Source organism: Panulirus ornatus, chromosome 38 (genome assembly GCF_036320965.1).
Source record: "Panulirus ornatus isolate Po-2019 chromosome 38, ASM3632096v1, whole genome shotgun sequence".
NCBI lineage: Eukaryota > Metazoa > Arthropoda > Malacostraca > Decapoda > Palinuridae > Panulirus > Panulirus ornatus.
The window spans coordinates 7,197,819-7,222,261 of record NC_092261.1 but is presented as its reverse complement, the minus strand read 5'-3'; the positions used below and the strand labels follow the sequence as shown (position 1 = coordinate 7,222,261).

At 42.3% G+C, this 24,443-nt stretch overlaps 1 long non-coding RNA gene across 3 annotated transcripts; it reads right to left on the bottom strand.

The window, feature by feature from the left end:
* Positions 1–2,152: 2,152 nt before the first annotated feature.
* On the bottom strand, positions 2,153–19,731 carry LOC139760862 (uncharacterized). 3 transcript variants are annotated; one of them, XR_011715421.1, is made up of 3 exons: positions 11,217–11,613; positions 8,391–8,518; positions 2,153–6,878 (listed from the first exon to the last, which is right to left on the bottom strand). It is a non-coding gene; the product is annotated as an uncharacterized lncRNA (long non-coding RNA). The 3 variants fall into 3 exon arrangements; XR_011715420.1 differs by lacking the exon at positions 11,217–11,613 and adding an exon at positions 18,899–19,731 and having other exon boundaries at positions 2,153–8,518; XR_011715419.1 differs by having other exon boundaries at positions 2,153–8,518.
* Between the last annotated feature and the right edge of the window lie 4,712 nt (positions 19,732–24,443).

The window sequence follows — 24,443 nt, the reverse complement described above, 5'->3', positions numbered from 1 at the left end:
AATTTTAGATATTGAAATATTTTTGAAGCATCATAACAGTTAAACCCAATACTGTGTAACCCAGAAACGTTAACAAACTTCTATAAAGAGGTGCCTTCCTTCGTCCCCGTTTTTGAGCAGAAACAAAGCAATAGCAAAACACCTTTAACCCTTACAATATTTACACAGTTTACAATAGGTCTTATCAGTATATCGAAAGAATTGCACAAATCTATAACAAATAGTTCATGGATGTTAGGATACTACCTAGCCAAATAGAGTATAGGTTTTCTTTCCAGGCTTGGTCAAAGTCACTCTCATGTAACGGCGATATGGTCGAGCTCCCTTATTGTAACTTAGTTTCGTTTTTGGAGTTAGTCAAGCCTTTTAACACACTGAAGTACAATCAATGAAGTTCAACGTTATCTTGTTAGTATGTTTAACCCCGTCAGTCCTGGTGTACCACGCTTTGTTCAGTGATAGGATTTCAATTATAATGAGTTTAATTCATAGTGTATAATATATAGCGAGCGTAAGTATGTCAGTTAAGCTGAAAAACAAAAATGTAATTACCAGTTATAGGAGGCTTTTGCAATCCTTCCTCCTTTATTGATTAAAATTCCCTATTCGTATGCTTTCCTTGCCCTTCCAGATAATACTCTTTAATTAAAATCATTGATATATTTCTTTTTGCCCGTAAACCAAGCATAGTTTCATCAAAGTTATGGCTACAGTCAAAGTTACAAGGTATGAACAATAAATAAAGGGTTATGTACATTGTCGGCTTTAACTCTGGAACCACTTAATGTGATTAATGACCTTATTAATTATCTGCTTTTGTACAAAAGTTTCTAACTTCTTCAGAGAGTTGAGCAAAGCATACCTGGTCTCGAGCAGCTAATGTTTTTGTGGTTATTGGAGTCCTCCATGTCTCTGCCCTTAATGACAGCTCGTTCGCCTGGGGCTAGCAAGGTTGGTCAGGAGCTAACGGGGCTGACTGAGGCTCACCTCGTGTCACAGACCCAGCAGCAGATGGCGGCCCACTGTGGCACTTTACCGTTTTAGGATGATGGGACAAAATGTATGGCGTAAAAGTATTGTCATTACCTGTATCGTTGCTTTTAGGCCTCCGAAACTTGGCCAGATTAGATAACTAGTTTGGGTAACCAAAACTGCAAGGGAAAATAAATTTAGAAACTCTTAATCTTAAAAGGTGGCCTTTGTTGATCTATAAAATCAGGCTAAGTCGCCTATTTTGAATGGGGTGCAGTGAGCTAGGTGTATTCTGTAAGGCTTTTGAAAAGCTATTTTTCGATTCCTCAGAACGGCCTCTATGGCCAACTTTGCGGTCCCTAGACACCTTGCTCAAATTCTGAAGTAGCTACACCCAAAATCTGGAGCCTTTAGATGATACGGTCTGGAAGTTGCCAGTGAAACAAACAAGCGCACACACGGAAATATTGTGTATATGGCAAACCTTCCCCAGATTTTTCAAAAACCTACAACTGAAATTTGGGATTCTTTTGTAGGCAAAGAAAATGTCAGTTTGGAATTTAGTAATTGATTTGGGACGGTGGTAAAAATGACAAGGTTGGTAGTTTTGACTTTTTTTTTGGGGGGGGGGGGAGGGGGTTACTGAAAAGTCTGTAGTAGAAATTTTGATGATGAAGGTTTTACAGTTGTTATGAGCAAGGGCGTACCGTCGGTAAGCTGTCAAGCTTACTGACTTCAAACCACTTTCAGACAAGCTGTACTTCTGTCTCACACAGTTCTATACAGCCAAGCTCCGTATTGTCGTTCAACCAATCAAACCCTTCATGCTACGCTGTTAGGTGAACAAAGGCCGCCCCTTGTTCGACGCTTTAAACGCTTTAACACTTTTTTTTCTTCTGAGCACAATAAATCCTAACGCTTTCATCACAGAGTCATTTGTAGCAGTTCCGTAAAAATGATTTTTCTTTGTTTTCTATGTTCTACGTTGCAACCGGTAATGATACGGTTTCAGGGGAAGGATGTAAGGCCCCAACGGCAAATTTTTAATGACAAGTTGCACCTCCTGGTCAAGTTAACCATAAGATGGTATATATATATATATATATATATATATATATATATATATATATATATATGACTCGTCGAGATTCATCCAAAAATAGGAAAGTAATAAATCAAGTCCATCCAATATTTATTACAATACTGAAAAATATATACTTTTGATAACAGTATGTGACACAGTGCAATACATGAACTACTAATATCTAAATTACATCTTTCAAAAAAAATCCCATAACATATATCAACTTCCTCATACAATAAATGATAAAACATACTATACAGTCATTTTATTTTACAGTTGCTGCTTTAAGATAAGTACATAGCTAGTAGTTTATTTAGTCCATTAGCATATATACAGGTAATATATATAATAAAGGACACTATCGTAGAAATCATCTCCACGTCCCGGACATTATGTGCACAAGGGTTGTTTGCTGCAGTCCTGTGGTGCCGGGCAAGTTTTTTATGTACCATGTATTAAAGGATTCTGCCTTCTAGAATGAGCTTATTCATAAATATTATGTCATTTTGGCGTTTGTACTTATAATCATGACATTATCATTACAGATAAAAGAAATTCACACAAATTTCCTTCTTCGACGTGGCATTGATGCCTTCCAAGGAAAAATAATCAAACCTTGCATTATGCTAAATGTAATTATATGACGAAAGCAGTTTACCCTGACGACAACAAAAGTCTATCAATTTGGATTTAATGGGTCTTGCTTTCTTCAGACGAGGCAATTATGAAAAAAAAAAAATGATCTCTTCACATGAGCAAATCTTTGGCGCATGAAGTGGTTGGTAACTTTCATATTTGAAGTTCGTACGTGGATTGTACAACACCCATGTCGTTCCCATATTTTCCTCTAGATGGATTTAAATTTGAATCCTATCCTGTGAATCACATGCTTATACATCCTACATTACAACGGAAACAGGTTAGGTATGGCAAGGATAATGAGACACAGTTACTTGTCATACCACTTGTGTTTCCGTTGTAATACAGTTTCGTTCTGCAACCAATCTTTTTTTTTTTCATATATATAATCACCGTACCTCTGTTTTCACTTGTAATTACATTTATTTTCACGTTTAAAACTTATATATTTCGTTTAACATCAGTAATAACGCTGAACCTTAATGTAGAAGCTTTTCAGAATATGAATTTCTTGAACCTAACTCGATGCAACCTTTTCTCATCTGACCAACGCGCTTTCCTCCGGCACATCATCTTCCTGTTCTTGTTCTCTCGATGTCTTCTTAAAAAATTGTCAAACATTCTCAATGTTCTCAGCTCAAATATTCTCAATGTTCTCAGCTCACATATTCTCTTTGTTCTCAGCTCATTGTGTTTTGAGTATTAGTTTTCTATCTGTTCTAAAGATCGCCTCACTTTTTTGTTTGTGTTATCATCATATCAGGCTTTGTTCACACTGTTCGGCACGATGTTCTCCAAGTTGTCTCCTTCCCGTTCTTCAGGTCGTCCCATCATTTTTGTTCTTCAGGTCGTCTCCTCATTGTTCTCCTGGTCGCGTCCTGGTTGTCTCTTGTTCTGATCATCTCCTTCTCCAGGTCGCCTCCTCTGTTCGTCAGGTCATCTCCTCCCGCTTCTCCAGGTCGTCTCCTCTGTTCGTCAGGTCATCTCCTCCCACTTCTCCAGGTCGCCTCCTCTCTTCGTCAGGTCGCCTCCTCTGTTCGTCAGGTCATCTCCTCTCACTTCTCCAGGTCGCCTCCTCTGTTCGTCAGGTCATCTCTCACTTCTCCAGGTCGTCTATTCCGTCCTTCAGGTCATATCCTCCCTCTTCCCCTTTGTTCTTCAGGTCATAATCTCCCTTTCCAGGTCTTCTTTTTGATCTCCATATCGTCTGCCTCTTCTCCTCCCTGATCTCCAAGTATTCTCCTTGTAGTCAAGGTATAATTTTCTCCTCCGTCCACCAGGTTTGTTACGTTCAGTTTCCTGTCAGAAAATAAAATTCCCTCCGCGAACAACATAAATTACTTAAGAAACCAATGGAAAACCCGAGAATTAGAAAACTAATCACCGCGAAATACCAGACAGGAGAAACAGAATAAAAATAGGTCTATACAACAGAAAGACCATTAATAAACCATGCATTTCCACATGTAACTAAAGTAGACCCTTTTAAAAGCCATAAGTGTTGAAGATCTAATAACTGAGCATATTAGAAAAGAAATTGTTAACACTTTCATTAACGTCAAATATTTAAAACAAATATCGAGAGCGAGTTCCTTGCGAACGTTCTACAGAGGAAAGTGAATGTAAAAGAAATTCACCACGATATATGCGTCCAGACACATCCAAAGACATAATCATATATGAACTAGTTACATAATAAAGAATAATAAGAGAACGGTTCTAAGCCACTGGGGGAAAAACAAAGCTTAGGAAAATGGAAGTAATATATAGGCATCATTCTATAAGCCATTACCACGTGCGTTGAACACATTAATCAAGTTCACTAACCTGGTATACTTGGGTTTCTCCCTCCTGCTGTGGAGATACGGGGTCGAAGACCAGTCGGGGGACATGTACGCAACACGTCCAAAAGCAATGTCAGTCAGGCACTACAGTTCACGTCCTTGTCGCTAGGCCGTGCATATTTGGGATTTCCAAGGGCATTGCAGTCTAATGGTGCAGGGGATGCCGCTTAGAAACCCCAAGTTTGCAACAGCGTTCACAGGTCACAGGGTGGGGTGGTGGTAGGACAGATCTTTGTCGGAAGAGCTGTCAATGTACTTGCAGATAATAGCTGTCGTCCAGTACTGTACTCCCACAGGGAGATGTCATTAGCTTGTTGTTCCAAGCACTACCACAGGGGTGGTCAGTCCTCTGATGTGTGGGCGTTTGTCTCTTCGGTTGTGTGTGTGTGTGGGTGTGTAGTACAGAGAGGGAGTTCCACACTCGTGTATGTGTGTAGTAGAGAGAGGGAGTTCTATACTCGTGTATGTGTGTGTGTGGGTGTGTAGTACAGAGAAGGAGTTCTACATTCGTGTATGTGTGTAGTACAGAGGGAGTTCTATACTCGTGTGTGTGTGTGTGTGTGTGTGTGTGCACGCGCGGGCGGGCGCGTGTATGTACGTATATGTGTGTGTTACCCCGGCAGGTGGTCAGTTTCCGGTGTGGGTTGTCATTACTCGCAACAGACGGTCTGTGTCGCCCCCTCTTGTGTTTGCGGAACGTACAGCAACTGTCGTAAGGACCAATTGGGTCACCGGTAACATATCCACCGTACCAGTAGGACTGATACTGCACCGTAACTGGGTGACCGGTGGTAATGACCATACCATAACTGGGTCATCAGCGGTAATGATACCGTACCATAACTGGGTCACCGGTGGTAATGACGCTGCACCATACTTGAGTAACGAGGAGGTACGCAGCTAGTGTACCAAAATAACACAACCGTCACAACAGGTGACAGGTATGATCAGGTGCAGCGACTGTCATCAGGGTAGGTGGTAAATATATCGGGGAGTAAAATAACTATAAGAACAACGTGTGCCATGTGTAGTAACAAAAGCAAGTCTAGGGAACTGTCATGGGAATGTGTAGCAGTCAACAGGAAAAACAAAAACAAAACGAGTGTATGTAAAACACCCTTTCCGCATTGTACAAATCCGTCATTACACTACGCATCATTTTTCTATTGTGGTCCACAAGTGGACGCACGTGGTTTTGTCAATGTAGTTTGCATGCACTTATGTCCACAGTTTACCCTAAGTGTCTGTTCCACGTTGTCATGACAAACCATTTACACAGAGTTTCATGATGCCTGTAATATGAGTACTTATAACAGAGATATTATGAAGGTCAAGGGTACTGAAACAGTATTACTGTACGTTCCAACACGAGCCTAACTTACACAAATGATGTCTGGAACTCAAAATGGAAATTTCTCTCTCAAGGTAAACGTTCTAGAGTATTCAAATTCAGTGGCCTATACATTTTAAATGACTGAGAAACTAGATATTCCATTTTGAGCACATGACTAGATATCACAATAAATAATTACAATTTCTACTACTAAACATTTTTTTTCCTGCAATGTCAAATGAGATCTGTATCTGTTACAGTAACAGAAATACTCACAAGCACAACGTGAATTTTCCCCAAGCATTGTGTTGGAAGTACACACGGCCATCCAGCCTGTAGGAGGAAGTGTTGTTCTGGAGGTCACGGTCTGAAGGAGTCGCGCTCTCCTTAATGTCAAAGTTCAACGTCCACAGCCAACTGGCACATCAGAAAAGTCTGAGTCTTTCATCCTTGTTAATGTCATATCTAAATAACTACTTCAGACACAATACACATACACCAATGCAACTTTCAAACTAACAATAAACAAAATAGTGAAGACTTCTACCTTTTCTGCATGCATTTGTTAATTTACATATATAAATAATATGCTGATCAAATTATGCATAACCTTTTTGTTGCTATAAAGCCTATAATTCAAACAAAACTACAAATAAAAAAAATATTCTAGACAAGCGAAGAAACAGGTGGTAACCAGGAAATGAATCAGAGTTTGCAGAAGGAAGAGTGTATATATATGTCACGGTAAACATCAGCAACATGCACAGTAATGAAAGGAAAATAAGGTTAAGGCGAGTGTCGTCACAAGTGGGTTAAACGCTCAAGTTGTGTTTGATAACCTTGGCCTGGGGTCATGGGTAGCGTCGTTTCCTGCAACGCTGCCAGCACACCTTACAGCTGTCACACACGTTACCAGTAATTCAGCTGCAAGCCATAGCAAACAGCAGTCATGGCAGACGGAAGTTGGTCTCGCGGGAAGACTTGTGACTGAAGGTAGGTCGTACGTCTGTACAACATACAAAAGTACAGTAGTAAAGTCTGGTATTATGTTGAGACAAATTTCATATGAACACCTATGATTGAGTCATAGCACATGTGTCTGGTGAACATTAGTTTCCATAAAAAAAATATCATGGGCCAAAAAGTGGTCAGGTACTATATATATATATATATATATATATATATATATATATATATATATATATATATATATAAATTCTAATTTACAACAAACTTTACCTTAAGATTTATATCGTTAAAGCACAGTTGAGCCTGAGAGTTAATATAAAGTAAGTAAACTTTACAAGTACTTAGTGGATGTCCTCTCTAGCTTTTCTAAGCTGGTCTGCTGTAAATAGTTCTAGCGGTGTTCGACAGATCGTCCGGAGAGTTTTGCAAAGTATTATCTTTGGAAGGCAAGTGCTTGGAAGGGAGAGCATTCAGAAGACAGAGAAGGAGCAGTATTGAACAGCAGGAGGGAGTGGGGCTGAGGCCGGTGGGTAGGTAGAAGCATCAGGGCCACACCAGCGTCAGTCTAGGAGGGTGTGGTGGCCGCGGTGGCTGGCCGAGGCTTGGGACTTAGCAGGCCAGTAGGGCCCTCCACCGCACGCTCCCACTGTTTCCACTAAGACCCACACCCCGGCCAGCGACACACACTCACACACACACCTGCAACTCACATACATTAGTTAAATTTCAGAATTAACAATGAAGACAACCGAGAGGGTGTGTAGCCTAGCTAAAGGCCTCTAGTAAGCCACGCTCCTTGAATATGACCACAAAAACTGGCGCTCTAGGATCATGGGGCTACTTTTTTAGCAGTATTGTGAGTGCTGAGCTGGCGGCGGCGGCCACCTAGCCTCGCCGCCGCCATTATCCTCATCGGATGTCCCGTCTATACATAATCCTCCGAAAAAAAATCTAATCAAATTGAAATATTCTTATCAATAATGAGTATCATTTAAAACTGATAACTGATGGCATAAAATTACCTCGATGTATGCGATTAGATGATGTTTCCAGCTGAGGTATCTCTGAAAACCAAGATGTCCAGGGCAACATTGGCTACTAACTTCTCTTAGCCTTGAGATTAAAACGCTGACTCAAACATAAGATTCTGACGTGATCTTAGCATTCTGTAGCTTTCATGCTAATAAGACAGATACAATCAAACTTTTTTCCCTGTTCGTAAACTATTAATCACCCAGAGCATAGTTGAAATTAAAGTTTCATACTACCCATCAACGTAAAAGTTAACGTTTCAACTAGCTAAGAGGAAAACACCACCATAAAAAACAAAGGACCTGTAAGCTGCCAGACAAGGCCGACGTAAACAATGGAGCCTCCAAAATGGCGCTAAAGCTGGCGTCGAGTTGCGCGGATCTCGGGATCAGCTGACCGTGACGTACCGCCGACGTGACCCAAACCCGAGCCCAGTCTTACCTCTGATGGTACTTATTTACATTTTTTTTTCAGCTGCAACAAACTAGTCAACAACAGAAACTCAATTCCAAGATACCAAAGTCAGGCTTGATGCGTTTTTTTCTCGCCATCCCAGTTGGTGGAAGGCCTAGGCTTCTGGTTTCTCGTATCACATGAAGCCGTCTGCTCCGGCGGTACCACACACCGACAGCGTCATCATGGCCACTGTGGAACAAATCGACTGTGAGAAGACAGAGTTCGTCTGAACAGGTAAAAAGACATTAATTCCTATAAACATAATGGTCAATAATGATTATATTCAAGACAAACAGTATATAAATTTATATATTACAAGAAAGTGCACTTGGGAACTTATCGTGTTTCATTTTCCACGTGGACTCATAGGAATATATATATATATTATAGTACACATGACAGTTCTGGGATCTAACTATTGATATTCACAGTGCGGTCTATTACAATAACTGCCCAGGTGACATTAATTAATGATGCAACACACTCGGCTAACACGTCCATGTGTAACCTACATTCTTCACATACAAAGAAATGTCAGTATGCAGATGATTGGAGACTAGTACAGTGGCCTGACCTTTGACGTGAACTTCAAGGGTCAGGTGTGAAAAGGCTGCGCCCTCGTATATCCAAAGGCTGTATCGTCATGCCCGAGAGTTTTAATTACCAGCTGTAGGTTGAGTGTGACGACTCCAACTTTCCGCCTAAGCCCACAAGGTCGCCACTCCCGCCTCAACTGTCCTCATCCTCATCTTGCAATTCACCTCACACATCTCGTCAACAATCACTTCACTCTTCTCTCCCACCTCACTTCTCTTACCAGCGTGTCACTATCATCACTGTTCTGAACTAAAGCCATTCATACTTTTACCACCCGTCTCCACGCCTCGCCTACATCTGTCCATTCAACCCCACTACCCTTGTCCCTAAGTCTATTACCTCATTATACTCACCCATTGCTTAAGTCCATTCCGTTCATCCACGCATTATCCCCCTACCTCAATGCATCATCCACATTTACTCCACCTCAATGCATCATCCACATTCACTCCACCTCAATGCATCATCCACATGTACTCCACCTCAATGCATCATCCACATTTACTCAACCTCAATGCATCATCCACATTCACTCCACCTCAATGCATCATCCACATTTACTCCACCTCAGCGCATCATCCACACTTACTCCACCTCAAAGCCATCATTCCTAACGTGTCATTCATGTGGATTCCTCACTCCCCCCACGAAAATCATCGTGTGTTGACGAATACCGTCAATAGTTGGATGCAGTACTGACAAAACATCTTGTAATACAAGCGACATTACATCGCCTCCATGACTTGCCCACAACCTGTTTTTCTCTTACCTCACAATATTTACTAATTATAACCCTGAACTTAAATCATCACCATAAGAAAATAAGATTAATCCACGCATGGTCTTAAATGGAAAAAAAAATTACAACAGAAATATCCTCTTGATGATGCCATATCTTGCCATGGCTGTGTGCAACTGCCTAATGCATCTTTTTGTGGCAGGGAAATTTCTACCATTAAGTTGCTGGGGGGGGGGGGGCATTTCTTTCGTCTGTTTCCTTGCGCTACCTCGCAAACGCGGGAGACAGCGACAAAGTATAATAAATAAAAAAAAAAGTTGCTGGGGGTATAACGTATCGAACGTAGATGTATGGGAATGTAAACAATCGTCACAGTACGTGGACGAGAACATGAACGGGCGGCAGACACCTTGTCAACACCAGCGCTTCCTTGAGGGTAAACAATGTAAAATCCAGTCGGTTACTATGGGACAGGAATTCATCAAAATCATCCAGAATGTCAGAGAACTGAAATTTCCAACGATATGAAGTGCTCTGAAAAGTACAACAGAGTGACCCTCAAGCAACAGAAGATGAACCATGACCTCTGGATTGGAGAAACGGGCAAACAAGTTACACTAGCGTCCCTGGTAAAATTGTTGATGCATCAGGCGAATGAGGAAACCAGCACCTCTAACCTCGCCAAACATGTACAGACTACAACCAGTGTATTTAAAATAACGCAAGTGTTTGCTTTGTCATGATCCCCACTATAATCACCAGGTGAGTTAGCAAGTATTGCAACCGAACCGGCACTATCAATACGTGTGTTACCAAATACTGTATCAAAAAAAAAATTCAGTTAACCAACACTGCATCAGCAAGTTAGTTAACCAGAACTAACACGCCGGTTAATAGAAACTGCAACGTCTCAATTAACAACACATCGCTTCAACAAGTCAATCAACCAACACCATATCATGTCACTTAACTAACAGTGGATCAAAAAGTCTATTATCAACACTGTTTCAACAAGTCGGTTAACCAACACGGCATCAACAAGTCCATTAACCAACACGGCATCAACAAGTCGGTTAACCAACACGGCATCAACAAGTCCATTAACCAACACGGCATCAGCAAGTCCATTAACTAACACGGCATCAGCAAGTCCATTAACCAACACTGGATCAACAAGTCAGTTAACCAACATTGCTTCAACAAGTCCATTAACCAACACTGCATCAACAAGTCAGTTAACCAACACTGCATCAGCATATCAGTTAGCCATCAGTGCATCCACACGCTGGAGCCCTGGAAGCAGCAGCTAACCACAAATATATTCACACCATACCACACACACATGTACACTTAACCACTTATGAATACAAGTCTTCCTTGAAAATCAAATGTACTAAGACCTTGAACCCTTCTATCGTGTTTCACAACAAGAGCAAAGTCACACACTTAACTGTAACTTCTCTAAAAGCTGAAAAATAAATGATGTTTGGCATCAGTTTCGGTCCGCCAAATTTAGTTACCAAGGGGATGTGAGCTGTGGCACGGACTTACGGTGAGATAGGCTGGATGACTAGCTTGGGTAGGATTGAGGTCTCCCGCGGGTCCGGGTACCACAGAGTTTACCTCAAGTCACTGGATGATTTCACAACGCGTCTTTGCTTCTATCAAAAGTGGTAGCGGAGTCCCCACTGTAAAATACCGTTTGGTTCCATCAGCCACGTGTCCATAAGAGGTGGTTTCTGAGTCCTTTATGTTTCCACAAGGCTTAAACGAACACTGAGGTTCAAACATGCGGTGTCAGCGTTGAAGGCCTCGGTTGAGTCAGCACTGGCGACCCACAGTGGGTAGAGCAGCTGGAGTGTGTGCTTGTGTGTGTGTCCACGACCACAGCTCGCGACCGACTGACTGCACACGGTGGCGACGTCAGGTGGAGGCCCCGACCAGTGGGCGACCCACTTCTACGCCCCACCCCCACTCCCTCCCCACCTTCACCCTACCTCGCTCCTTCCCCACCTACCGAGCTTTCTGAGGCTCCCTCCTCCCCGCCCCCATCTTGCATCGGTCACTACCCTCGACACTTGGCTCTCCAGCGTATGGCCATCATACACAAAAGCATACAAACGCTGAGTCAGTTTTAACGCAGGATGACTGCGCCATCGCATCCCTGATCTCACATACCGCGCAAGAAAGTTGGCTAGAAAGTTGCAGGGCAGCTCTGTATCCGTGCCGGCGACCCACATACCTCTCTCCTCCTACCTCTCCTCGCTGCTCCATATCGCCTGCATAACCAAGAGAGAAAATATGGTCGCATCTACCTATCCCCGACTGAGATGCGCCTCTCTCTTTCTCTCTCTCTCTCTCTCTCTCTCTCTCTCTCTCTCTCTCTCTCTCTCTCTCTCTCTCTCTCTCTCTCTCTCTTCAGGTAGGAATCACCGGGGGAGGGTGTGGCAGGACGACGACGACGACGCCGACGCTGCAACCCGTGCCTCGCGGGAGGTGGAAACATGGCTCCCTGCTGCCGAAATCGAGGGGAAATAGGACGTGCGAGGTTCACCCCCCCGATAACGGGCGATCTTTGGCCGGCCCTGCGTCGAGGTCAGCACAGACTGACGCCAGACCGCTTAAGCCATGTTTCCGTCAACACCACGGCGGATTCTCAGGTGGAGGGGTGTGTGTGTGTGAGTGGGTGTGGGGGGGTTAGGCACTTCCGCGTTACTGACCCGGAAACTGGTTTCGTGAAGCACGGGGAGTTGAGGGCGGCGTTCCTACCATCCACAACAATGGACGGCGGATCTCGCTCCTCCTCCTCCTCCTCCTCCTCCACACGCTAACAGCACACAGGATCCTCATATCACACGGAACTAAACTGCCTTGTGCGTCAAGACACACCATATATTCTCAGAAACAAACTCAACATCAGCCATTTTCACATTACAACCTCACCTTCTATGAAAAACGTCAACAGCATGACATGAAAGACGATAAGCAGTGCAAACTTCATGTTTATCATTCGGTGGATGACACCATGGATGAATCCTACAGGTCGGTACCAGTTCTTGGTGATCAACTGTGGTCAGGAGCCAGCTGGGAGGATGGAGTCATGGGAGGGGTAGCCGTTATGGGCAAAGCGGTGGACACAAGACATGAGAGGTCGTCATGGCTATATATAGGTTCATAAGCTGAATACATCGATGAGGGAGTTAGTTCATGGAGAGGCATTGAAATGGATGGATAAGTGGATACTGTGATTGGGAGGTTTACACTGGTTGAACAGAGGTGACGTGAGGTTTTTAGGTATGAAAAGTGGTTGGATACGTAAAGCCTGGTGTCATCAATTGATGACGTTGATGACGACACGGTGCGAATAGACAAGGCTCATGATGAAGTGGTTGAATGATGACGTTGGTGGAAAAGCTCATGACTGGTTGATTAAGTAATGACGTGTTCACTGGAAATTCACGATTGGTTGGAATGACGATGATGTAAAGATTCACGTTGGATTAAAGTTCTGGTGAATAAAATGTAGATTATCATGTAGATGGTAATAAATGTGAAAAATAGAATGAGCTGGTGATAAACAGAGCCGAAATTACAACTGAAATAAACCGTTAAAATAGTCTAACAGAATAACCAAATTATGAACATAAGATATCTAGACGTACAAAATGTATACAGTAAACAACACTTGTTAGAACAGAAAGAACATCAACATTACATCAAAAGAAAAACTTCTGTATCACAAGAAGTCAAAGTCCAACTACCGCTACAAAACCAAAAATGGATGTAATCAGCATTAAAAGACAAAAGAGAAGAGGCAGCTATAGATACAATAAAATGATTACACAAGGAAAGGAAAACAAAAGAATCACGAACACAAAAGACTATCTTCTATAAAATTCCCGTTAATAGCATACCTGAGCGACAAAGCATAAAAGCAAACTATATCAATACTCAGTTACATCAAAGTGTTTACACACAAGGATACACATAACTATCGCCAAAAGCAGAGGATGAATGAATAATAATATGTAATACAAACGGCAGCAAAGCAGAAGTTGACAGATGGAAGTTGAGGGAAGTAGCACTTGACCGAGAAAGAGAGAAGAAAGGAAGGGAGGGGGGGGGGGGGGGTTAGGTTGTAGCGGTGGAAGTGTGCCATTACCGACCTCCTAACCCAAATCCCAGCCCCCAACCCCTGCCGGATTTCTCTTGGACTCAGCCAGTTAGCCAGGCCCAGAAGACCGAACGAACAAGTATATATATATATATATATATATATATATATATATATATATATATATATATATATATATATATAATCACGTGAGTTTAGATTTTTTTATATGTATTTCTAACATCACGTACGAGGTAACCATTAACGTACGAACTTGAAAACAATATCACATAGAGTGTACATACAAGACGGATATAAACAATACTGATGACAAGAGAAAACTGTCAGAGGGTTTCCATGCCATCTGCTGCAAGATGAAGACCTGAAGCCATTTATATAACAAAACCTGTCTTGGGGGAGGGCCTTTTTTTTCCTTTTTTTTTTTCCTCGTCGTTTCTGTTTTCCTGGTCAACAAAGGGTCTGCAAAGTTATTCAGCTGACCGACAGCCAAACATTCCCCGTAACCTAATGATCTGCCCGAGACAACTATGTTAGAAACGAGTTAGTATCACGAAAAAAAAAGAAAGAAATAATTTTGTGCAACATCAAACCATTCTTCTGGACGCTGAGGAAATGAATACCTTGGGGGAGGGGGGGGGGGGAGATGGTACAAAGGTAATGTGATACGAGATGTTGGATGAGACCTCACGCCCACGCCAAGCACCTCGTATGTACACGACTCGTTTATTTACTAAAGATTACACAGACCACCTGGAGAGGGTATTCCAAAATTTTCTGTTTGGTGGTTATATCTTCATGTATGCCTAACTGACCCCTGGCATTTCAAATCTAAATAACAAACCGCTCTTCCTTATGATCACATCAAATGTTATCTTTACGAAATCTTGTCCCTGAAAATACAAATTCCACATCAAGGTATTTTTGTCATTGGACAAAACCTGTTTAGATATTGGTAGTATCTGAGAGAATTATGTCCACATTAGAACTTGCATGAAAAAGTTAAGAACAACAAAACTACACCACAGTGGGATGAACTCCCATCAAAAAACAGATTTCTCCTTTCTTGGCCGGGGTCTGGGTTCACGGTTTGCAGTTCTGGGCTACGTGCATCCTCCTGCTAACAAAGCAGCATGATCGTCCCGTAAGAAACAAAGGAAACGAGTTGCTGTCTGGCGTTATTTTCACCTAGGTTCATTGTACCATGTGGTGGAACTCTGGGACGCACTGACACGCACATTGTCACCCTCTACTTTCCCTTCCTGTTCTCATTCTATACGCGTTTTTCAAAAATTTCTCTTAATCTACGCGGATGTTAAACAGACTTACTTTGAACGTCTTGATCCTGGACACGCAAAACAGAATAGTCCTGACCCGAGAGCCCAGATTCCGGTTCGTGGCAGCTTAAGGATGTGAAAAAGGCCTAAACAAGTCGACTGGTCACCAGTAAAAACCACCATATATGAGGAATCTGAATATTTCCTGCTTGTACATTGCAAGACACCAGGATAATATTTTCCTACTTGCAGATTACTAAGTACACGGAGGCCTTGAATTAAGTCACTACATTATAAAACTAAATCATGTTTCTGAATCTTAAGTATGGCCTAATTATTTCCTGCAATTACTAGCTGCACTCAAGGCGAAAGCTACGCCGAACATTACACAAAAGAAAACTTGTCTAAGGATGGAAAACGCCTTAAAAGATACAATCATCTTTAAAGGAAAGAACTCAACACAGGCAGCGGTGTTCATATTAGGATTGATTACACACACAAACACACACACACACACACACACACACACATATATATATATATATATATATATATATATATATATATATATATATATAATCACATAATACTTTATAACCTGTGGCCCAACCAATAGATGCAGCCAGCTTCCTGAGTGCTGCAGCAGCCTTATACGACGGGTAAAAGGGCTTCCTGAGGCAGGAAGTAAATAATAAGTATATACACCACCCTTTTTTGACCCGTGGTCTCGCCCGACTTCCTGAGCAGTGCGGGAGCTCCATAGATGGGTATCCTGGGTGCATGAAGATATCCCCTGGCTCAGCTCATACCTGATACTCCTTTACTGACCAGAACCAGAGGCAAAGTTTAACGGTTAGGGTATAATATGATCCGCTGGATCGAGACTCAAATTCAGGCGCCTTGATAAACCAGGACCGATAATCATTTGACGACAGAGAATAATATTTACGTAAGGAACATCTGCCCACACCCGGCTGCTTATAGTTTCGTCCTTCATTAACATGACAGCTCAATCAGGGTAGCTCGAGGTAGGCCAGGGTCACCTCGGATAAAATTGATGGACCTAGAATGTAAGTAACACTGGAATGAAGTGGTCGAAAGATGAACCTGTTGGAACAGATCCTATACAAAGCTTCCCCATGCAAAGTGCACACACGTCGCACGAAAGTTTTAAGAATGAAATCTGATCTAACAAATGTGAAGCCAAGATTAGAGTTTCAAAAAGAGTAAAATACAAATAAAATGCTGAACTAGCGTTCCTCGTAGGAAGTGCACACAAATAAACGAAATATTGATTAAACGTCATGAATAATGGCTCGTGATGTAACCACGAAGTTCTGAAATGCATAAGATAATACTCCCGAGGGGCCCCTTACCCCATGGAACATCGCAAACAAAAGAATGATACGAAGTTCCTATACTGCATGTACATGACCTGAACGACGAAACGCCCAGCGCGACCCCTTGGTTCCTGCCGGGATAGCGCTGACTGGTCCCGCGAAGCGGTAATAGGTTACGTCAGTTCTCTTCCAGCGACACCCACAGCATATAGGAGGAATGGACACCCTGCCCTGGAAGACAGCTAAATTTCCCTGCAAACACTCACGGGCATGGACAGTTGGGAAAATAAGTTTCTGTTACGCTTTGCAATTACGAAGGTAAATTGTACAAGGGGGGGAAACTATTCACATAATAGGTGAAAGTCTTTCCATAACCCTTATAATTAACCAACATAATTCAACTTACCTATAACCCTAGCTGGTCTTTATAGGGTAAACGCAATATTCCAAAGAGGCAAGGTATCGTTAATGCTGTTTTCTCCAGTTTAGGTTTTCATACAAAATCTAAACAAATCAAGTACTATCTGACATCTATAATGTTTTCTAAACAAACAACAGTTGTTTAGAGAATGAATAATAATCCCCTGAGTTATGTTTTCTATACCGTTATCATATTCATGTACAAGCTAATGTCATCGATGATCAGAAATACACATTGACCTCTGAACAACAACAACAACAGAGGTCAGTAAGTTAAGAATTTCTACCTCTTCAGTCACTAATACGAAGAAAATTAGACGAAAAGCTTAATAAAATCCGAAACGTTCATACGCTAATAATACTACAGCCAGTTAAAGATATTCCGGGATATGATTTGTTTATCAGTCAATGGAACTTTCGTTCAAGCCTCTTTACTGAAGATGTGTGTCTATAACTTCAGGTGAAATCAAAGTAATCAAGCGTTTGGCTACTTAACATTACATTACGGAACATTCATCTACCAACAGCTTGTACTTGCTGGTTCGTAGCGTGAATTCCCGGGGCAACTCCACGACCGCTAGGCTTTTCACCGCTACATCTTATGAAGTCTAGTCAACAGCCGTTCCTTAAGTTGCACAGGCTCAAACTTGTAATTATCTCTGAACTAAAGACTTTTCCAATGAATGGCTCGAACTAGGAAACTGGTTGAAATGACATCCAACGACGGATGAGATCATACAAACAAGGTTAGGATCTTGGCTTAAATACGAATGAATGAAAATGTATAAAATCGCAAGGTTTTCTACATAAAGTATATAGGATGGGCACGTTTATGTCATGGAGCGCGAATGAGATGCGGGTATTACATCGGCGGAATAAGGTGAAGCAGACGTGCAGTCGTCCTCACTTATGACTAAGGTTTCCATATTTGGCTACCCAGCTACCTGCTGTCCGACCCTCCAATTCGAAGGCTAACGAGTTATTCCATCAACATACAGAATAATTTTATTTTTCTCGTATCAAATTTTCTTCGAACAATGTACGTCTGGGCAACTGTCTTTCAAAGCCAAGTAATCTAAACTGTCTTTTAAAGCCAAGTAAAATAAACTGTCTTTCAAGGCCAAGTATTCTAAACTGTCTTTCAAAGCCAAGTAATCTAAACTGTCTTTCAAAGCCAAGTAATCTATACAACCACTCAGTGCTTGCTTCAAGTACCTGTATTCTATACTCTTACTCTAAACATCTAGACTGTATCATAATTACCCTGCATCATAATTACCCTTGATCAGCTGCATCTCATCTAGATACGCTTTGGAATTCCAAGTACCCTGATTCCACTGTCTTGTTGTTCTTCTGATGTCAAGAAAGAGCTACGCTATCTTCTACGGTAATGAGCCAATGACGCTTGAAGTCGCTGGTGTGACTGATGCGCCTCTTCTGACCCCAAGTCCAAGAAAAGACGAGATGGAAAGACACCGAATCAAAAAGTGTGTGTGGTTTTCCGTGCCGCAATGTCAGTACGATCACACACACTTTGGTACTGAAGTTAAGGTATCATGCCTGCAGGTTCGTCAGCCTCAGTAGCGCCAAAAAAAAAAAAAAAAAGCATACCAGAAGCCAACAGTTCAACAACCCGCGCACAGCCCCCCTCCCCCCAAACCCCCCCCTTCAACGCCCCTCTCCCCCCCCCATCTCAAGAGTCCGCACCAAGATGACCAGAACCACAGATCGAACACCACACAATACGCGGATAAAAAGATCTTCAAGGTCTTTGTGATACTGTGGGTTTCGAATGCAGCGTTCGTATCGAACTCTTCGACCACTTGAAGAAATCTAGCAGTACTCATGCAAATCATTAACAAAAAAAATCTCAAAATGTTTATTTTTGTAAAATTATTAGCACAGACGCAACATCGCACTTTTAAAGCAAATAGTTCATGGTCTCTTCCTGGACAATATTTCGGAGCTGATATGAATTTATAGACATGCACCTCATAGTACTAAGTCGTGGAAACTACACGAAGATATGGACATGCTGACCTGCGGTGGGTACCAGCAACTGACCTGGAGATGTGAGTGGCGGTGGCGGGCGTGTGGAACCTGTCAGACACACCATGCGTTCATACCATCATTCCTTCACCACACCTCCCCGCCACAACACTTCTGAACGTCGCTGGGCACGCTGGACAAGGAGTACTCCAGACTGTAAAAATGACAGCCATGGGGCTGGATGGTGAGAAGCTTGAGGTAGTTTGCGAGGCAAACAGGGCGGAGGCTAGGCTACGACTGAGCTGGTCCGCGCGTGGGTGGTGACTGTGGCCAGCGTCCCACTGGGTCCTGTACACCTGCCTTGCAACCTGCCCCCAACCCACCCTCGACCCCCACTACCACCACCACCACCACCACTCCCCCAACACCACTACCACCATCAGCCTCCTCACACCACCACCCACCTTCCCTCACCACCACCACCATACACTTCGAGATCTCCAACTGCAGTGACAGCCACTCCTTCACTGAGCCCCAAATACCACCTTAGCTCATGCAAGGCGTCCAACGCGGCGAGTGTGTGCGGGGAACGTTCTGGCGAGGTTGGGGGCGAATGGAGGAGCGAGGTGTGCTCCTCGTGCTGGGGCTGAGCAGGTTGTGGCCCCAAGAACCGCCGGCCGCCACCGAGTCAGCGCGCCATCCAGAGGAAGTATGCCGCAGCCCCCGTGGTCCACTTCCACCTACCGCACAACCCTGCATACCTATACAGAAAGTAACCCAATCAATCACTTGAGACTACGGCTATGTGGTAGCATGTGTCTGATCATCTGAGTGATGCTTGCTTATGTACTTGACCTAAGTCTACTCTCAATCGAAACAAAAGATACTGCATAGCCTGCATAGCCTAAATCATATATCCCATTTCAAGACACTTCTGGAGAAAGTTGAAGGCGTTGGCGGATAATAGCCATGAAGTCAGTCGGGTAAGAATGCTTCTCCTCTACTAAACTGACAAAGGAATGTCGGTGTACACCAAGCAAGAAGCAAGGCCGCTAGCTTATGAAAAATAGACGCAAGTCCGGTCATCTTATCAAATCTGGCCGTTTCGTGCCTGGCCGGGGTTAAGCCACTCCCAACTAAGAGGTTCTTGAGCTCATGACTGGATCTTTAGTTCAATACTGAATTTCTTTCGGCTCTTCCTTTGAGAGCTAAACTGAAAAGGTAACTTAAAACCTAACTTCACTTTGTTTATGATAAGCTTTCAGAACACTTCAAATCATGGTTCCGAAGATCTAATAATATATGAGGTTACACTAAATGCTGTTGCAGTCATAGGACACTGAGTGGCAGTTCAATTTATATTAAACTGACGCAAATGGAGTGCCTAGCACATCAACGAAAAGTGAGCACGGTAGATACCAAGTTTAATCCTAAAGTTTGTTGAATAGCTTTCATTGCATAGAATAGTTTATATATATATATATATATATATATATATATATATATATATATATATACATATATATATATATATATATATATATATATATATATATATATATATATATATATATATATATATATATTCCAAGTGCTCTCTTAGTAAAGAAATAGTATGCATGAAGTTTCATGGAAACATAAAAGTCTAAAAATCTACACCAGCAACTGACGTTGAGGAGGCTCTTTAGGGGTAATAAGACACAGTAAGAGATGCTTACAGTCAAAAAGACAGACAAGTTTAGTCGCCCAAGGGAAGGAAAGCCGTTGCGAAAACAATCATCCGTTAAACTAATAGAACGTCGGTCGCCATCCGCATTATCAAACTATCTATCAGTTCATGTTCAGAAATAAGTCAATGTTAAGTTACTCAGCTCCAAGTCTTGTTTACATCCATATACTCCTCAAAAAGGTTCATCAGCTCATGGCTATCTTGAAGAACATGTTCATCAAAGAGGAACAAATGTTGTGACGTTTTAGACGACCAGTGGCCTGAGTTCTGTCACTGGATGGCATGAAACGGTGTTTCGTACTGCGATGATTCATCTTGTCTTCTGGTAAAGACATCAGATGAGCCAAAAGCGGGCAAACAACACTGTCACCTGACGGTATGGTTCACCAAGTAATAGATTCCTATGATATCCAAAAAAAAGAATAGTGTTTATCTGCCACGGAGAGTTCATGGTGACAGCCTACTAACCCAGACTCCAACAGGAAACCAAGATAACGGCAGAGGAAATACGCAACATTGTTAGTGAGTGATTACTTCCTTCTGGGACACTCTTTTTGGTACAAGCACGTTCAAGATCGTCAGTAATAATAATGATAATAACAATAATGATAATAATAACAATACTAATAATTACTATTACTGATGATACTACTAATAATAACTGCTATTAGTACTGTCAATAATTATAATACTAATAGCAATAATGATAATAATAATAATAATAATAATAATAATAATAATAATAAAAATAATAATAATGTTATACATGAAATCTTTGGTTATATCAAAGTTTGTTATGGTTGAGAGGCAGGAAGGAGATACAGGGTTATGAGGAAATGTAAGATTGATGCCAACATTCACAAATAAAGATTATGTCTTGGCTTTATGTACGAAACCACATATTTTGAGCATCAACACGTCTTACGAATGCCTGACACCTGTTTGGTGCCACTATCTAATTACGTATTTCTGTCTCACTCTTTATCAGGACCGTTCATATATTATGGGAACAGCTTTAATTTTCTTTCCATGATCTCAGATGCCATATTCTTATGACGAGACCTTTTGCAAATCTGTATTCGTAGTCCTGGCGTAACTTTTGTATTATATGAAGGTCATTTCCCCCATGAAACGAGACAGCATTTCATTATAGCTATGTACCTTGATCCGCGAGATAGAATGTCATATAATTGCTCACATGTTTTCAGTAATAATGTTAGCACATTCCAAAGTTGCCACAATCTACGTGAACGCGGAAGACTAGATTGTATGAGCGCGGATAAGCATTATTTTTGGTGTTGAAATGCGTGTCTTCTGCGTAATGTATAGGGTCTGAGGTATATACGAAGAGATTGCTACTTTCCTTCGTGGCAGATCATAAGAAGCGCCATCGCATACTAGGCTTCACACACCCGCGGTAGACGTGATGTTTGTTTCTTCCCATACACGCCAGTCTATTGAACTCGTCGTTTTGATATCTTTCCTAGAACTGATGACCTGCCTGTTTTAAAAGCACTACCAACGTATAGTCCAACATATCAAGCATAATCAAAGCAAGGCTATTAAATGCTATGATAAAGTGCTATTAAGTATCATGAAAAAGTGCTGAGTACACAGAATGATGAAAGGAGTTTGAGACTTTTGATAATGAAGGGTGTCTGAGTCCCAGTACAATGAAGAGTGTCTGAGCTCTACGATGAATGGTGTTTGAGCTAATTAAATGAAGGTTGTCTGAGCCAAGTATGATGAAGGGTGTCTGAGCCCAGTATGATGAATAAAAAGTGCCGAAGACCAGTATGATGAAAGGTGTTTGTACCCAGTATTATGATCGGTGTGAGCCTTGTATAATAACCCTCGGAGGGAGCAGAGAGAGAGTTCCAATATGGAAGATGATGAGTAATTGCTAACAGGAGCGTCGCCGAGAGCCAGCGCCGGACCCAGGGCAAATACCCCACCCACCCATCCACCTTAACGCCTTTGAAAAGGGGGAGGGGAATCGGCGATATCCCAAGGATTTTCTTATCCCTTTTATAACTTATTCAACATACACACCAAAGCATGTTGTGCATCTGATGTCAGTACCCTAAGAGCTACCTTAGTAATATCTAACCAAAACCTACTCATCACATAACATTGGAAAAAAAAAGCATCGTAAAACTTAGACAAAAGAGCAACGTGTCTTAGGTATATGTAATTCATCGATCGACATCTATTTCTATGATTTCCGTTGAAAACAAAAAGCATCTAATACCGAAAATTCTCAGTCTAATAAATTAGAAATACTGTTTAACACCACCCAAGACTAAAATCGTTTAACCTCTTCTACGCATTGTACTTAATTATGATGAGCAGGCGAACAGCGTCTAACATTAGAGACGACAGTCGAACGCCATCTAACGTTCTATGGTCTAGCGCGAGAAGCACCGCTATTCATACTATGACCAGTGCTCAAACATCGTCTCACACGTTCAAAATGTGGGTAATCTTATTTGTCTAAATAACAGGAGAAAAACAAGACTGTATCTGACAGGCGAAGTGAACCGTTTAACGAGCCTGACACCCTCAGTATAGTGAGGAAAATCCATCTAATGATGCCGCGTTAATGATCTCACCCCACACCGGGGATTTGAAGTCAGGCTCAAGAACAAATCCACTTGGCGGCCACCGTATCATCCGTTGATGACTGGCGGCGCATGCGCAATGGAGCGTGTTGGGGGGGGGGGGGAAGCACGTGGGCGCCGCCGGGGCAGGTTGGCAGCCCTGCCGACACACACACACACACACACACACACACGAACCCCACGAGCGGTTGGCAGCAGTGCAGGGGAAGGCGATGTATCCACAGGCGTTGACGTTCCCCATGAATTAACCAATGTAATATCGGTTCAGCACGGCTCCTACGCCCAGGCACCACAAGTTCCCAGAAACTCCTCCGACGAAGCCACCCCTGCGACCATCAACACTTGAGGCAGAAAGATAACTAACGTAATATGCTGTTCTCGTGCATATCTTTGAAAACATCGGTTCATCTTTAGCACACAGCTTTGTATATTCAACGTATTTCGTCAGATAAGTAAACTTGCAAAGTCCAAAAGATCCTCTCACGTACACACTTAAATACTTTTAGATACGTAAATCTATAATGAGAGACGAAAACGCTTAAAACATCAATAACATTTCTGGAATTTACCTGCGAGGCTGGACATTCTCGGAACTGTGGGGGATGACTCATTTCTGCCGGAGACTCTCTTGTATGGGCTAGCCTTAAAGGAGGGCCATCCCCCACTGTAGACAGTCAACCAGACAGACAAGACAGACAGACAAACCGACGGATAACTTCGCTGAGATCTTCATTCCAGCACCCTTAAGAACAACGAATTTATGCACACACTATCCTCAGTAGGATCCTCTGGTTCACTGCAGCAAACAGTGAGGCTGATATTAGGTGATATAGATGGACAGACTTCCTGTCGTCCATCCGTCCCTTCCATCCCCTAGGACGGGAAGAATTATTATAAGAACGCCAATATGGAAGAGAACCAGTATCGGAGACGTTCATAATCGGCGCTGGAACCCGACGATCTTGAACATGTAAACAATCGAAGAGCAAGTGAACAAAAAAAAAGATGATCCAGTTCTCGAGCCACGATAAAGGCCTGGAATACAGAACAGTACCACAACTGAAACTGAAACCACAACCATTGTCAAGGCCGAGAACGAAAATAACAACCAAGTCTACAACTACAACAAAGACCAGAACCAGAAAAATATCGACAAGGACTGTTGGAACCGAGGTTAGAAGTAGGCTCAAAATGGGATCAGGGATTACCGACTAGGAAAAGCAAAAGAAACGATACAATTAACTAGGGCAAGCAACAGCACCGAGACATG